The sequence below is a fragment of the Siphateles boraxobius genome, unplaced genomic scaffold, assembly GCF_051911475.1.
Source record: "Siphateles boraxobius isolate OS27281-9 unplaced genomic scaffold, OSU_SipBor_1 13, whole genome shotgun sequence".
In the NCBI taxonomy this organism is placed as follows: Eukaryota; Metazoa; Chordata; class Actinopteri; order Cypriniformes; family Leuciscidae; genus Siphateles; species Siphateles boraxobius.
Window position 1 is genome coordinate 31740001 of NW_027508733.1, and position 18017 is coordinate 31758017.

Genomic DNA, 18017 nt, shown 5'->3' on the forward strand with positions numbered 1-18017 from the left:
CTCAAAGAAAATATGTGACCCGTCACAGAAACCAGGGACACAAGTCGGCAGCACAACTTTCGAGCAAAATGAGAAAGAAGAGTTTTTTTTTCAAAATTGGTGATTTTCAATTTTTTGGAGAATCTGTTAATTGAAATCACGAAGAAGCCTCTCCATGTTTGAGATAGCAGTATTGGTATATTTAAAAGCTTACATTTTGAGGTTGAAATCGGCTTGTTTTCGGAGATTCTAGCATGCAGTAGGGGCGTGGCGTGTCATTGTCTGTGTGTATTTCCATACTGAATAACCCGGCGCTTTTGCCCCCGCCCACCAAGTCAACCACATGGCTACTTATTATGCTGTGCTCTGGCCAGCTCTCTCTGATATCAAAATTCAATGAAGATGGATGCCGCAAAGATTGTCGCAGACGAGATGAACCGTCTGGCAGTTACACCGAAAATGTTTTCGCCGCACTTCGTGGGCTTGGGAAACTGAACCGGAGGTATGGGCGCAGCGCGCTCGCCCTCAGTGCTTCAATACGGCGGCTCGGCTCGCTGACAGCGGTGGCTGGCTGTTTCATATGTGACGGAGAATCGAAATAGAGGATGCAGTTAAGACCTTTGCTGCTGCGATGAAGGCCTGCCGTGCGTGTTTCTGAAATGTAAGTTAAGCTTCATTTGCTCTTTAGTCGTTATTTAAGATGCTGAACCTGCTGATGATATAATGTGCTTGCGGACATTTCATTTGTGTGTGTATACGCACATAAGAACGTGGTGTAAAGAGATTTGCAACAGTAATTTGAGGAGGTGAAATGTGATTATTTGGAAAATTGCAGAAATGACTGCTTAAAGAAAAATGCCAGCAGGCATTTGCCTCCTACATAAACTTTAATATTGTTGACATTTTGGGCACACGAGCGTTGCGTACTATTTGCGCTATAGATATGTAGGCCTATGGCTTATTGGTCTTTGTTTGTTGTTGTTGGTTTTGCGTTATATGTATATGGCATATTGGTCTTTGTGTGTTGTTGCTGGTTTTGCGTTATACTGTATGTATATGGCATATTGGCCTTTGTGTGTTGTTGCTGGTTTTGCGTTATATGCAGGCTATATGGCATATTGGTCTTTGTGTGTTGTTGCTGGTTTTGCGTTATATGTATATGGCATATTGGTCTTTATGTGTTGTTGCTGGTTTCGCGTTATATGCAGGCTATATGGCATTATTGGTCTTTGTGTGTTGTTGCTGGTACGTTGCAAATAGAGGGGCAGCACAATTGTTTTTCGCCTAGTGCGGCAGAAGTGCACTCATTCGAAGTGTAAAAAAAGCTGTAAAGCACATGGAGGAGCTTTACAGGGGGTATGGCTTATCTAAATGAGATGTAAATGAGCCCTATTGTCACCCCCAGCAGCAGAGACAGGTGAGAACTGCACAATCTTTAGCTCGTTTTCTCCTCTTTGAGCTTTTTTAAGTGCCTACTTTAAAATGGCCACAACTTCTCCAAATATTATCAGATTTCCACATGTTACACATCGTTGGAAAGCTTGGATATTACACTCTCAGAATCTATGAATAACTCAAAATGCCCCAGAACCGACTTGTGTCCCTAGTTTCCGTGACTGGTCACATATGCATCAGAGTTTCTGGCTCTGTCTCGCACATGTCACACTCTCTACTCACATTTTTGTTTATTTGATGAATAACCACCTTTGTGTATATTCTATTGTGTCTCAGTTTGAAGTCCAAATTCTCACAGTCCAATCCGTTATATTTTACATTTAAGTTTCTCCATATTGTCTTTTCTTTCAAGCCAGGAAAAACTCTTGGCCACACCGCCTCTGATGCAGGCATTTTGATTTCTTTTTTTACCATTATTTTGTATATCGTTTTCACATTTATTTCCCGCAAAAACTTTTTTTCCTCATTTTCCACAATATACATTTCAGGCATTCCCCAATATCCCACTTTGGCAGTTTCACTTTCAATCCCTTCTACCCACTTTTCAGGCAGGCTTTTTTTAATGTTTTCACATTCACCATCCACTTTTGCTTTCTCAATTTCATCATCCCACGCCACCACACAATCATATATTGCCCTATTCGGTAAGAAACCTTTCACATATTCGTATGCCAAGTCTTTTACTTTCCTTACCCCCGCTCTCATGAATAGCCTGTTGTAGAGCATTTTCCCTCCCCTCCTTATTCTTGGGTTCAGGAATATTGGCTGATTGTGTACTTGGTTTATGTTTTCACATTCATAGTTTACATTCACCACAAACTCAGCCCATGCAATAAACAGTTCTTGATAAAATAAAGGCAGCTTTTCTATCATTGGCTTTTTTAACACCATGAACACTCCTTCTTCACCACAACCTCCACCTTCATTTAAATATTTTCTCATATACCCCTTCCATCCATATTCTATTTTGCCACATAAATACTTTTTTATTGTTTTAACTCTTATTGCATTCCTTTTTACATTTAAATCTATCAACCTCAAACCCCCCTCGCTGTAATCTGCAATTAATGTTTTCGATGATATTTTCACTCCTTTCCCACCCCACACAAAAGTATTCACAGCCTCTTTTATTCCATTTAACACCCAGTCAGGTAAATCAATTGCTCCCATCACATAATTACATTTAGTTAACAATAAAGAATTAACCACTACCACCTTGCCTCTTAGCCTTAATTCTCTTAGTCTCCAAAACTGTAATACTTGTTTGATTTTATTTAGCACTCCCGACCATGTTGCATCTCTTGCCTCTTTTACATCCTCTCCTATATTTACCCCTAGAATTTTTATAAAGTCTTTCGTTATTTTAAATGGAACATCAGCCCCTTCAACCATCACTCCTCCTATACTCATTATCTCTGATTTTTCCACATTTATTTTTGCACATGACGCTTTCCCATATTTTTCTATCTGTTTCCTTATTTTGTTAATGCTCTCTAGGTCCCTAACCGTAAACGTAGTGTCATCTGCATATTGATGTATTACACTCAATCCCTCATTTGGTATTTGGATACCTTTTATCTCTTCATCTTTTTTGATATGTATCGCCAGCGGCTCGGCTGTTATTGAGTACAATAATGCTGACAGCGGACAGCCTTGCCTAACTGACCTCTCTAACGGAAAGGGGTCAGTTAATATCCCATTAACTTTTACACAACTTTTAGCATTCTCATATATTAATTTTATCCACTTTTGCATCCTATCCCTAAAACCAAATTTCGCCATTGCCTGTTCTATAAAGCTATGTTCCACCCTGTCAAAAGCTTTATTTAAGTCTATCGATAAAATCAATCCCCCTTTTCTATCTTTCCCCGTCCCTTCTACTACATCCCTAATTGTGCAAATTGTATCTGTGATGTCTCTTCCCTTTATACTATAAGCTTGGCTTGGTGATACTATTGTCCCAACAACCTCTTTTATCCTATTTGCCAATACTTTTGTCAGAATTTTATAATCAGTATTTAAGAGATTTAACGGTCTATAATTTTCTAGCTTCATTGGACTCCCTTTATTTTTATATAATATTGTGATTACTCCTAGCCCCATAGACTCCGGCATTTCCCTTCCCTCTTCCATACTTCTATAAACCTTCCACAGTATTGGAGCTACAGTCTCTATTAAGGCCTTATAAAATTCATGCGTTAATCCATCCGAGCCTGGGCTTTTATTTTTTTTTGTCTGTTTTATAGCTTCTTTTATTTCTTCGATGCCTATATCTCTTTCACATTCATTTTTTTCCCCTTCGCTTAGCCTCACACTCACAGTATTTAAAACTTCCTCTACACATTCCTGTTTTACCCCTTGTTTCTTAAATAGTCCCCTGTAAAACTGTTCTACTTCACTTATTATCTCCACATAATCAGTAATCTTGTCACCTTTTTCGTTTTCCAGTTCTGTTATATGCTTTTTCCTCTGTTTTTTCTTTTCTAAGTTCACGCATACTGCGCTCTACTCCTTATCATTGCACCCTTACTTTTCTCATTTTCATATTCTTTTATCTCTGCTTTTATCCGCACAAACCTCTCTTTATCTTGCTCTGGATTTCTTTCTATTTTTTCTGCTTTCCCTTCCAGTTCATTTTCCATTGCCTCAACTTTACTCCTTCTCATAAAATCCCTTTGTTTTGCATATCTAATACTCCTTTTTTTTATTTTCTCTTTCATTTTTTCCCACCACTCACATATGTCTTCTTCAAATAATGAGTTTTGCATTTCATAATTTATGCATTTTCTGATGTTTTCTTTATACGCCTCTTCTTTTAGCAAGTCAGCATTCAAACACCAGATTCCCCCTCCCCTCTCTTCCCTGATTACACCCATCTTTACCATCATCATAGCATGGTCACTCAACCCTACAAACTTATATTTAACATTTTTAACATATTTTAACATTTCCCTTTTGGTTAAACAAAAATCTATACGGCTTTGCTTCAAAACCCCCATCACCATTTGTCTTCTGGAGAATTCTTTTTTGTAGGGATTCTCTTCCCTCCAAACATCAACCATGTCCTCATTATTCCTCCACTCCGTTAAAAATTTTCTGGAAACATCAGACTTAAAGTTTGCGCTGCATGAAGCGTCCAGTCTTGTGCACCATACATTAAAGTCCCCAACAACTATACAATTTCCTTTGCACAACGGCTTAATTTCTTTGAATAGTTCTTTTCTTTCATTTTCTGTATTTGGCGCATATATATTTATCAGCCTGAAGAGCTCATTTTGAAACACAAATTCAGTCACTAAAATTCTCCCATTACCATCCTTATATACTCCCTTCGCACTATAAACCCTCCCTTCTTTTATCAGGGTTGCCACACCACATGCTTTTGCATTACCATGATTGACAAAAACATCACCTTGCCATCTCTTTTTTATCTTTTCCATTATGTCATCAGACCAGTGTGTCTCTTGTAGACAGAGTATATCACCTTTAAGTACTCTCTTCACACTCTCCAACTTATTTCCGTCTCGTAGTCCATTGCTGTTCAGACAAGCAATGTTCATAATTCCCCACATAGCAAAAAATATGGCTTTTAAAACAGTAACACTCATTTTGATCCATCCAAGCACTTACTTTCTGCATTTTGCTCCACCCTTTCTTTCTTCTTTCTTTTCTTCTGCACTCTTTGCCCTTCACTTGTGTCCATTTCCTCCTCATCGGCTTTAGCAAGACTCTCTGGCACCTCATTCTTTCCTCCACCTCCTTGCCTTTTCGTTTTATCACCCGCCTGGCTCTTGCCTTCGCCTTTTGCTGTCTCCCCTTCTCCATCTTCACACTCCACGTCATTCGTTGACATCTTCTTACCAGGTACCTCTTCCCTCTCTTTCTTTTTTCTCTCTCTCTCTCTGCCTCTGCCCTGGAGCCTCCTCCTCTTGACTGCTCACGCTCTCGGTCGCTCTCCACTCCCCAGTTCTCCCTTTTCCACTCCATATGCCTGTTCTCTCTTCTTCTCCATTCGCTGCACCTCCCTGTCCTTCGCTCTCCACCTCCTCGTCCACCTCGTACAGATCTGACTCCTCATCCCTCTCCGCCGGCGTTTCACACACACACAGCCCAGGTCGCAATATTACACATACTGCAATTCACCTCCTTGCACTCTCTTGCGTAATGTCCCTGCTTGTCGCATTTGTAACATCTGAAGCCAGGGCAGTCTCTGACAATGTGCCCTGGCTGAATACACAAACGGCAGACTTTAACCTGCCTGTCGTGTATTACCCTAAAATGCTCCACCCCCCCTAATGTCTCAAACTTTGTGGAATACGGCAGTGACTTTACCTCCTCATTGAACTTTACTTTTAAAAACCTTGTCCCGTCGGCGATTTCAGTTCCCGCCAACATTCTCCTCTTCACTCTTGAGACTGCTTTGACTCCCCATTCCGAAAGCTTGCTCAGAATCTCCTCATCCTGAATGTATGTTGGCAGACCCAGGAACGAGACCACCATCTCCAAACAGTCCACCTCTTACGCCATCACTCTACTTTTCTTTATCCTCAATCCGTCAAGTAACTTTTCCTTTCCTTTTTCCTCTTCCATTGTCAACTCGTATTCTTTTGGTGTTTTGTATCTACACCCAATCACCACTCCGCATTCTTCTCTCACTTTCTTCAACAACTCCATCATTGTTATTCTTTCTTCTCCTTCTATTTCCACTAGCACTGTGAGCTTCTTTTCATAATTCCTTCCTCTTTGATCCAGTTCTTCATTTTTTTCTCTCAAGCTCTTTCTTTGCAGGCCTCTTCCCACCTCCATTTTGTCATCCAGCGCTGTCACCATCTCCGTACTTAAAGTATTTATCCCCAAACAGCAAGCGCTGTTTGGGGAGTAAATAGCTCCACTGCACACAAGTTCCCCTTTTTGAAAAGGTTATATTCAAATCACGGCTTCTGTTTATAGTTCTCAAACTCACAGTTCTCTTTGTTTAATCTCACTCTGCTAGCTGTACCACTTCCTGCTTCCACTAGGGCGTGACCAAGGTGGTATGGCCGTAAGCGAAAACTGCTGCCAAAATTGGGCTATTTAAAAGGTTAGACCAGGGGTAGGCAAGTTCGGTCCTAGAGAGCCACTGTCCTGCAGAATTTAGTTCCAACCCTAATCAAACACACCTGAACAAGCTAATCAATGTCTTCAGGATTACTAAGGCTATAGGCAGGTGAGGTTTTTCTCAGTGTTGGAGCCAAACTCTGCAGGACAGCGGCTCTCTAGGGCCGAACTTGCCTACCCCTGGGTTAGACCATTAATGAAGAAAACTAAGAAGAATTTTTGAAAAAACTCAAACTCTTTCAGGCTTTTTGAAGAAACTCAGGGACTCTTTTTTTAAAAACTATTAAGAACTTTTGAAAAAACTAAAACTCTTTCATGCTTTCTGAAGAATCTCAGAGACTTGTTCAGGCTTTTTGAAGAAACTCAGTGACTCTTTTTTTTTAACTAAGAAGAACTTTTGAAAAAACTCAACTCTTTCATGCTTTCTGAAGAATCTCAGAGACTTTTAAAGGCTTTCTGAAGAAGCTCAGGGATTCTTTTTTTTTTTTTTTTTTAATCAAAAAAGCTTACAGCACCTGGTATTGCCAGGCGGTCTCCCATCCAAGTACTAACCAGGCCTGACCCTGCTTAGCTTCCGAGATCAGACGAGATCGGGCGTGACCAAGGTGGTATGGCCGTAAGCGAAAACTGCTGCCAAAATTGGGCTATTTAAAAGGTTAGACCATTAATGAAGAAAACTAAGAAGAATTTTTGAAAAAACTCAAACACTTTCAGGCTTTCTGAAGAATCTCAGAGACTTGTTCAGGCTTTTTGAAGAAACTCAGTGACTCTCGTTTTTTTTAAACTAAGAAGAACTTTTGAAAAAACTCAACTCTTTCATGCTTTCTAAAGAATCTCAGAGACTTTTAAAGGCTTTCTGAAGAAGCTCAGGGACTATTTTTTTTTTTTTAAATCAAAAAAAGCTTACAGCACCTGGTATTCCCAGGCGGTCTCCCATCCAAGTACTAACCGGGCCCGACCCTGCTTAGCTTCCGAGATCAGACGAGATCGGGCGTGACCAAGGTGGTATGGCCGTAAGCGAAAACTGCTGCCAAAATTGGGCTATTTAAAAGGTTAGACCATTAATGAAGAAAACTAAGAAGAATTTTTGAAAAAACTCAAACTCTTTCAGGCTTTCTGAAGAATCTCAGAGACTTTTTCAGGCTTTTTGAAGAAACTCAGGGACTCTTTTTTTTTAAAACTATGAAGAACTTTTGAAAAAACTCAAACTCTTTCATGCTTTTGAAGAATATCAGAGACTTTTAAAGGCTTTCTGAAGAAGCTCAGGGATTATTTTTTTTTTAATCAAAAAAGCTTACAGCACCTGGTATTCCAGGCGGTCTCCCATCCAAGTACTAACCAGGCCCGACCCTGCTTAGCTTCCGAGATCAGACGAGATCGGGCGTGACTTTTTTTTAATTTTTTTTTATTAAAATCAGAAGTTTTACATTAAAAACAATATAAAGTAAATTTTTTATACATTCAAAGTTGTAAATAGCATACATACAATTAACATCTTTACAAAATAAGTGTTACATCCAAGTTAATTTCATCTTCTTTTATCATTCCCTAAACATTCATTTTTTTTAAATTAACTTTTCGAAAAACATGTAATGTTTCCAAAAAAACTCCACCACACTAAACTAAAACAGGGAAAGCAATCTACATATGTCTTATTCATACTCGAAATAATTTTCAATAACTTTTCTCTTTTCCTTTATATCAGTCCTCCTTAACTTCTGTTTTTTTAGCACAAGCTTTAAATTGGGAATTTCCTTATATCTGAGCACATGTCCTCCTATACTCTGGTTTTTCGGTTTATTTTTGGTAAAATTATTTCTTTCTTTACTTCTGGATTTTATAGTAGACGCATCCACCACAGTCAAATGGTCCAAGTCAACATCGAGCCATGGGCTCTCTCCCATATCCCCACTGCATATTTGCTCAGGTTCATTCCTTGATACGTTACTCAGTTCATGTGTCCTTTTTTCATTAAATTCGTGTATATCTGTCACCTTCTCCTCATCCCTGTGCTGTTTTTCTTCTCCTTTCTCATTGTTTTGTCAAAAACCCTTTCCACAGTCTTTTGGTTCAAAAACATTGTTTTCTTCCCTCATTGTCCCTTCTAATTCCACCAAAACTTCCTCCCCCTCCATTTTCTCTTGATTCTCCACATTAGTCTCTTTGTTCCCTCCATTTTCTTTCTCAGTCTCTCCAATATTTCCCAGTTCGGTTTCATTCAACATTTACCTCACTACATCCTCTGACTCTGCATTTTGCAAATCAACCTGATCCTCTATCCAACACTCACATCTTACCATCACCTTTCTGCAATCCGGGCACTTTAATGCATTGCAATCCCGCGCAAAATGTCCTTGTTCCTCACACTGTAAGCATTTGAACTCCGGACAATCTTTAAACACGTGCCCCGGATTCATGCACAATCGACAGGTTTTAACCTGACGATCATGCATGATCCGGAAGTATTGTGTTCCGTCCTCCGTTTCAAATTTTGCGCTGTACGGGAGGGATTTTACCTCTTTTGGGAATTTCACCCTTAGGTACCTTGTACCATCTGCAATTTCTGTACCAGGATACATTCGTCTCCTGATGTCAGATGCCGGTGCTACTCCCCATTTTGTTAATTTTTCTAGAATTTCTGAATCATTAATGTAAACAGGCAAATGTATAAAGGAAACCACACATTCTCTTACTTGTAGTTGTCTTATTCCACACAATTGTCCTTTTATCTTCAGTCCTTCTTCCAAAATCCCGCACTCATCTTTGTTTGTCAATGTTATTTCATAGTCCTTCCCATTTCTCGGTCTCACTGCCAGAATCTTTCCTTCTCCAATCCTTTCATTCACCGCTTTTATAATGTCCTCCACTCCTGCATCTCTCAATTCCGCAATGTCCACAATCACCGTCGCCTCTCTAGAATAAACCTTATCGGAATCCATTCGTCCGTGTCCAGCTCGTCGTCTTTTTCCCACTCCATTTTCCGTTAGCCTTCGTCCTTCTCCTGCCGTGTCCATTTCCTTGCCTTTTAAACCGTCCATTGTCCAAATTAACAAAAAAAAAAACTCACCAGACAGCAAACTGCTGCTGGGAGATGTGTAAACTCACAAGAAACAAGCTTAAACAAATCAAAACAAATGACTAAGATAGAGCACATGGGAGAGCCTCCCTCTCCCAACTGCCAACTCACTTCCTGGATCGTACCACTAACGAGATCGGGCGTGACCAAGGTGGTATGGCCGTAAGCGAAAACTGCTGCCAAAATTGGGCTATTTAAAAGGTTAGACCATTAATGAAGAAAACTAAGAAGAATTTTTGAAAAAACTCAAACTCTTTCAGGCTTTCTGAAGAATCTCAGAGACTTGTTCAGGCTTTTTGAAGAATCTCAGTGACTCTTTTTTTTTTAAATTTAGAAGAACTTTTGAAAAAAACTCAACTCTTTCATGCTTTCTGAAGAATCTCAGAGACTTTTAAAGGCTTTCTTAAGAAGCTCAGGGACTCTTTTTTTTTTTAAATCAAAAAAGCTTACAGCACTTGGTATTCCCAGGCGGTATCCCATCCAAGTACTAACCAGGCCTGACCCTGCTTAGCTTCCGAGATCAGACGAGATTTTTTTTAATTTTTTTTATTAAAATAAATTACATTAAAATTTCATAAATTGCATATTCAAACATTCGAAAATCTCCTAATAACAGCACTTTAGAATTACATAATTTTACATATTCAAACATTCAAACATCTCCTGGTAATAGCACTTCAAAACCAGTCCAAGTTCTTACAACATATGGATTATCTTTTATAATACATTTATCAAATATTTCCATATTTTCCAATGTTTTACAATAATCATATAAAATTTGTATTTCCTCCATCAAGATTTGTTTATATAATAAATTTATAGATATTTCTTTTTTCTTTTGTTTCATAATATTCCTCCTTCTCCATATAGCGTATCTTGCAAGTGTTAACATAAAGTTAAGAGCATACTTATTTTTGGCCCTTCCATCAAACCCAAACAAAAGCAATACATCCCATTCTTCCAGTATAATCGTTTAATCATACGACAAATCGCATACCATCGTTTTTAAACTTTTTAAAAAATCACTTAATTTTCTGCATTTCAAAAATAAATGCAAAACACCTTCCTTTTTCTCCAAACACAAGCATCAGTCAGTTTCGCCCTATTTCACTATTAAACGTCGAAGGCAAAATTTTCTTCAGCATTATTGCTCAGAGATTGTCAACCTACCTATTAAAGAATGGCTTCATTGACACTTCAGTTCAAAAAGCGGGCATTCCAGGATTCTCAGGATGCTTAGAACATATCAGTGTTATCTGGCAACGAATACAATCAGCTAAAAAGGAGAGGAAGGAGCTCCACGTGACATTCCTGGATTTGGCTAATGCATATGGTTCAGTGACACATGAGCTTCTTTGGGCATCATTTGATTTTTTCAGGGTACCGATGTCGATAACAAATTTAGTGAAAGCCTATTTTGGAGATTTGCAATTTAGTTTCTCAACTCCAGAATTCAGCACTACATGGCAATGCTTAGAGGTTGGAATAATGGCAGGATGCACCATTTCTCCACTGGCTTTTACCATGGCAATGGAAGTAATCATTAGGGCATCAAAATGGGTAGTAGGAGGAGAGCGCTTGGCTTCTGGGATGTGACTACCACCAATCAGAGCATACATGGATGACATGACAACCATGACTACAACGGTAGCCTGCACTAATCGGTTATTGGGGAAGATAACAGATAATATTGAATGGTCACGAATGCAATTTAAGCCCTCTAAATCAAGGAGCATCTCAGTAGTTAAAGGCAAGGTAGTAGATAAAATATTCTTCATTAATGGTGAGGCAATACCAACAGTTTCTCAGAAGCCAGTGAAGAGTCTAGGGAGATGGTACGATGGGGATCTAAAGGACACAGTTCGAGTGGGAGAAGTTAGACGACAAGCAGTGGAAGGGTTGAAGAGCATAAACAGCTGTGCTCTACCAGGCAAACTAAAACTCTGGTGCTTTCAGTTTGGTCTACTGCCAAGGTTGCTGTGGCCACTGACTGTGTACGAGGTTTCTTTGACAACAGTGGATAAGCTGGAAGCGTTAATAAGTTCATACATCAGGAAATGGTTGGGAGTTCCACGCTGCCTCAGCAGAGTGGGACTTTATAGTAAAGGAGTATTGCAGCTGCCAGTCTCTGCTTTAAACGAGGAGTTTAAGTGTGCCAAGGTCAGATTGGAAATGACTCTAGCAGAGTCACGCGACAAATGTGTAAGGGAGGCAGCCCCTGTGGTAAAAACTGGTAGAAAGTGGTCAGCAAAGAAATCTGTAGTAGAGGCAAAGGCTGACCTTCAAATTGGGGATATCGTGGGACAGGTACAGCATGGAAGAGGGGGTTTTGGGCTCAGTTTAGCTCCTCCTAAATGGCACAAGGCAGGCCCAGCTCAAAGGAGGAAGCTGGTATTCAACGAGGTGCGAAAGCAGGAGGAGAGGATGAGATGTATAAAGGCCATTTCCCAGGCCAAGCAGGGAGAGTGGATGAGATGGGAGAGTGTGGAACAACGAAAAATGGGCTGGCAAGACCTTTGGTCAATGGAAGAGAGTAGGATCAGTTTCCTTATTAGGTCAACATATGATGTTCTCCCATCACCGCAGAACCTAAACCTCTGGGTAGGAGAGGATCCCTCTTGTCCTTTGTGTTCATCACCTGCCACATTAAGGCACATTTTGACAGGATGTAAGGTGGCTCTTAGCCAAGGTCGGTTTACTTGGCGCCATGACCAAGTATTGCGATGTTTGGCTTTAGCATTGGAAGGCAAGCGTAGTATGACCAATAAGTTGCCGCCTGTTCTAGCAAAACATTACACGCAGAAGACAATATTCCTCCGCCCAGGCGAGCAAGCACCAAGAAAAGGTGCTAACACCAATTCTCGCCCAGGACATCTGGAAGCTGCTAGGGACTGGAAGATGCTGGCCGATCTTGATCAACGGCTTATTTTTCCACCTGAGATTGCCACCACTAACCTACGACCAGATATTGTTTTGTGGTCTGGATCAGCACGCATTGTTCAACTGATAGAGTTAACAGTGCCACGGGAGGATGCGGTAGATGAGGCATATGAGAGGAAGAAATTGCGGTATGCTCATCTGGCCACTGAAGCAGAACAGCGAGGATGGAGAGTCCAGGTTTATCCAGTGGAAGTGGGTTGTCGAGGTTTTGTGGCACACTCTACAACCCGGTTCCTCAGAGACGTCGGATTCAGTGGTCAAGAGTTGCGTCGCACAGTAAAGAACTTATCTGAAGCAGCAGAAAGGAGCAGCAACTGGCTGTGGTTGAGACGGAAAGATTCTAGCTGGCTGAGTACAGGCCGCCATGCTAAGGTTTTGTAGAATTCTTGAAAACTTGAAGGGTGTTGGTTTATTTGTATAGGTTGTATAGTATTTACAGTCATTACGTTCCTGTGTATATTGCCTGAATGACGGGATGTGGGGCAGATATTGTGTTTTGCGGTAGGTGGTATGCCATACGGAACCGTTGCCACTGAAACTGCATATTACCGCACCAGTGGGGCTCGACAGCCTTAGTCAAACGGGTTGGCGCGTATGGTTGAGTTGCGGAGAGATTGTGAGATTGTGGTTAGGTCTCAGCAGCACTGTTGGTTTATTTGTAGAGGTTGTATAGTATTTACAGTCATTAAGTTCCTCTGTATATTGCGTGAATGACGGGTGGTTGGGCAGATATTGTGATTTGCGGTAGGTGGTATGCCATACGGAACCGTTGCCACTGAAACTGCATATTAACGCACCAGTGGGGCTCGACAGCCTTAGTCAAACGGGTTGGCGCGTATGGTTGGGTTGCGGAGAGATTGTGAGATTGTGGTTAGGTCTCAGCAGCACTGTTGGTTTATTTGTAGAGGTTGTATAGTATTTACAGTCATTACGTTCCTGTGTATATTGCGTGAATGACGGGTGGTTGGGCAGATATTGTGTTTTGCGGTAGGTGGTATGCCATACGGAACCGTTGCCACTGAAACTGCATATTAACGCACCAGTGGGGCTCGACAGCCTTAGTCAAACGGGTTGGCGCGTATGGTTGGGTTGCGGAGAGATTGTGAGATTGTGGTTAGGACTCAGCAGCAAGAGGGAAGTAGAGGTCAGTAAGCTGGGCTGAGTTGAGTGGGGGACGGAGGGGGGTGACTCTGGGACGCCAGAGTCACTGTCGAGCCCTCTTGAGGTGTCGTGGGCTAGTCGACGAAACACTGAGGAGGGAAGGTGCCCACTTGAAGACCCTAGAGATGTTCCCTACTCCGCTCAATCCAGAGGGTTGTTATGGGGGGACCGCACTGTGGTTGCAGCCGTTGTGTGTGCTGACGCGCAAATACACTATTAACACCAGACAGAAGGAGATTCACGTCACCAGATGGAAAGAAGCGTAAATGGATGGAGAAGCATAGGTTACTGCAAAAGCTACGTCTTAGTTGGTGCTTATCTTGGCGAAAGCCGAGTACAAATCAGCATGAAGTTTTAACATCTACTCTCGTGTAATGGAAATCTTTACACAATTCATCTTGTGCTAACCTACTTTTACATAAAATCATTTCCGTCATCATGCAATTGTGTCTTATTAAAAAATCAAAATTTTCCAAAACCGGGCTTTTAAAATTCACTCTTACACTTTTCCATATTTTCGAAGCATCGAAATTGTCAAATAACTTCTCCCAATATTCTATCGCTTTAGGATTTACAAAAACAGACTTACATAAACAGGTATAGAACATCTTGACCACACAATCGTTTAAAACAGTCTTATCATCCCCCATTTTCAAAAAAACCTTTGGTTCTTCATTCTCACATTCTTTTTTTTCTTCAATTTCTTTTATCCAATATTCTGGCAATGCTAACTTTAATTTTGTATATTGTTCTTCAATTTTCCTTTTATCTTCTATATGTTCCATTTCCTCCAGAGAGTCAATTATTGCTTGTGTAGGTAAAAATCCAGGTTTCACTTCATAAAATATGTTTTTAACTTGTCTAAAACCTACTGCAAACCAATTCCTATAAAACATTTGTTTTTTGGCTTTATTATTTTGATTTAAAAACAGGGGTTGCTGTAAATACTGTTTTCTCCCCTCAATCTCTACATACAAATTATCATAAAACGCCTTCCAGGCTCTCAAAAGCTCTTTATAAAACTCCGGTATATTCCCTATCATATTATCCTTAAAAGCCATCCATAAAAAATCATCTCCCATTTTCCCACACTTATTAATAAAGTAACTCATAACACTTTTCCACGGGATATCTTCTTTGTTTAAAAACTTTTTAACCGTTTTAATCCTCATGCTTTTCATTCTCAACCATGGATCTATAAGTCCTAATCCTCCATCTTCCACCTTCCCGATGATTGTATAATATGCAATTTTAGATGGCTTTCCATCCCAAAGAAACTTTAAAACCATAGCTTTTATTCTCTTGTATACCCACTCTGGTAAACAAACCACACTTAAAACGTACCACATTTTAGAGAGAAAAAGAGAATTTAAGACAAGCACCTTCCCTTTTAGGAACAATATTTTAATCTTTTTTCCATTTTATTCACAACTTCATCCCAATTTATTACTCTATTTATAATGTCATCATATCCAAGCGTAATGCCTAAAATTTTTATGTTGCTTTTTTGTTCTTTGAAGCACCAATTTCTTTGTGGAACTTCCACTTTTCCAATCTTCATATATTCTGTTTTTTCCTTATTTACTTTTCAGAGGTGGAAAGTAACGAATTACATTTACTCGCGTTACGTAATTGAGTAGTTTTTTTGTGTACTTCTACTTTTTAAAGTAGTTTTTAAAATCTGTACTTTTACTTTTACTTAAGAACGTTTTCTTTGAAGTATTGTACTTCGCTACATTTGAAATCATATCCGTTACTGAGTAAAAAATAATAATACAAGGGGGGGAAAAAAATCACACACTCCGGAAACTACTGAATTGATTGAAGGGCGGGAGAACAAACGCGCAAAAAAGGTGACGCAGACCCAGCTGAAGCTGAAAGCTAAGCGCCAAGCGAATTATGGCCAGTATGAAAAGTAGAAAAAAAGCGTGGTTGTCCTCGAGGATAGATATCCAATTTGCAAAAAATGTGGATGCAAAGTGGCTGCAAAAAGAGGATATAGGACACCATCCCTCCTGCAGATAAAGGTATGTCCCGATTTACGTGATGCAAAGGGAATCCCGGAATCAGTCATGAAAATAGGATTCACTTAATGCAGATGTCACGTAAAACATGTAAAATAATGGATGGATGAATACATGGAAAGTAGAACTGTGCAATAAATCCAATCGCGACATGGTCTGTGAATATTTAAGCTAAGCACAAAAATACTGCAAGTAAATATATAACCCTATTGTTCTGCTAAGCTGCGTTTGTCTCAAGTACTCGTGACGTTCATGGTGTTTTCAGCGTCTCAGAAACAATTTGAGGATATGAATACATGAACATTTCCAGAGCTGCTCTGAGAGAACGTCTAATGAGCATTTTCATATTTTTATTTGAGAAAATCCATTGTCGTATCCAATACAATCCAATACACTTTTAACAGGTCTTCACAACCCGTCAAAATAAAAGTTCGGTTTTACTAGGAGAAATTATGACAGAAATATATTACTATTGTAGGCATACAGTAGAACGTAGCCTACTTCTCAAAATAATAATAATAACAACAATAATAATAATAAATTTTATTTGAACATTATTTAAAGGAATATTTTTTTTGTCCATGGTTTAATTTAGTAAATCTGTTTTTGCAGCGCTTCCCCAAAAAATAAAAGGACACAAGTTTAAATTTACATTTGATTACCACCGTTTTTGAAAATATATTTGGATTAAATCATAAAAAGTAGGGGTGTAACGATACACAAAACTGACGGTTCGGTTTTCCCACGGTTTTGACGTCTCGGTTCGGTTCGGTTTAGAAAGCTAAAAAAAAAATTAAAAAGTGGTTTAATGAAAAAATGGTGTCTTTGTCTTTAAATTAATTCAATTACAATTAAACGTTTTGGAAGGATTAAAAATCTGCTAATGCTGTATAGGGAGCCGCACATTACTATAACATTAAAGGTTAACAACAGAGCCTAAATTTAGATGCTATTTATTTTTTAGAAATAATAATCAACACCCAACAAATTTTATGAAAACATGTAAACTGAACATAAGGCAGTTTTTGCATTAACTTTACTCAAATTTGTTATTGAAATATAATAATTTACACAGTTGCTGTCATTTTCATTAAAGATATTTTAAACGTACTTGAAATAATCAAAATATAATTAACAGGTTAAGTAAAATATAATATATAGGATAATATTGTGCATTTATTTAGTGCAAGAGTTAATTTCTCTAGGAACCAACAAGTTGTGGACACTTAATCACTAGCCTGCTGAGGTAAATATAATGCTAGTGACAAGCTATGCAGTTTTATTGACGTCTTTGCGCTGATGAAACACTGATTGAGCGATTACACGAGTTATGATGCCTTTCAGTAAGTATACTGTATTTTTCAACATACCTTCAGGTGTCCATTCATGTTTATTCTGTAACTGAGGAAGAGATGATCGCGTTTACTCGCGTTTACTCCGCGCTGCCGCTGCTGTTACAATCCGTGGTGACAGATAGTTTTAAACTGTGGGTACAGATTGTCAATTTACATCCAAGTGGACAGATTGGTAAACTGTGCCTAGTTTTGTAAAACTGTGCACACGGTAGTTTATTTTTCTTCTGTAATGAAGCTTGGCTGTCCATCTAGTGAAAAATGTTGGTACTGCGGCCAAATAAAATCTTACTGAAAGCTCATTTTTTGAGATATCAACCTAAAATTTGGAACACAACTTCTTCAGATTTTTGGCCTACATTTTCTGGCAGTTTTAGAGTAAAATATATTTTGTAATATATATATTTTATATAAAATATAAATAATTATATTTTTACATTGTTCATTTTCATAAACTCAAACTTGTATAACTTTTTTTCTGTTTCACTTTCATAACTTCATAATACTTCATTTCAACATTAATCTGGCAAATGTCTTCTTTAAAACAAGACCAACCATTGGTCTATATTCCAAAGCATTTAAGTTTGAATAGTGATTTTCATGTCTATGCGAAAAAAGGGGGAGTGACAGTTAAAGGGTTAAACGATATTAAACTATTATATCTATATCTAAAATATAATTTATATATAAAAACTCTCCTACAGTCCAGCACCATCGGTCGCGACTCGCACGTATTTTCATTTAAACGTCACTCACTGACGTTTTCCTAACCAGAAAAAAAAAACGATTGCCCTGCTCTGCCTCTGATTGGCTAGTACTCATTGCCATCTGGGTCAGAGCCAATTAGAAGCAGGATGTGGGTGGGAAAAAAACTCTGTGTATAGGGAAAGGGGAGAGACAGAGGGAACAGGCAAGACAAACTCCTACGTTTAA

At 39.1% G+C, this 18017-nt stretch overlaps 2 non-coding genes across 2 annotated transcripts; both read right to left on the reverse strand.

Annotated features, from left to right (window-relative positions):
* Window positions 1-7034: 7034 nt before the first annotated feature.
* LOC143736399 (5S ribosomal RNA) lies at window positions 7035-7153 on the reverse strand. The gene has a single exon (XR_013203431.1). It is a non-coding gene; the product is annotated as a 5S ribosomal RNA (ribosomal RNA).
* A 278-nt stretch (window positions 7154-7431) lies between these two features.
* LOC143736389 (5S ribosomal RNA) lies at window positions 7432-7550 on the reverse strand. Its single transcript, XR_013203419.1, has one exon. It is a non-coding gene; the product is annotated as a 5S ribosomal RNA (ribosomal RNA).
* Window positions 7551-18017: the final 10467 nt, after the last annotated feature.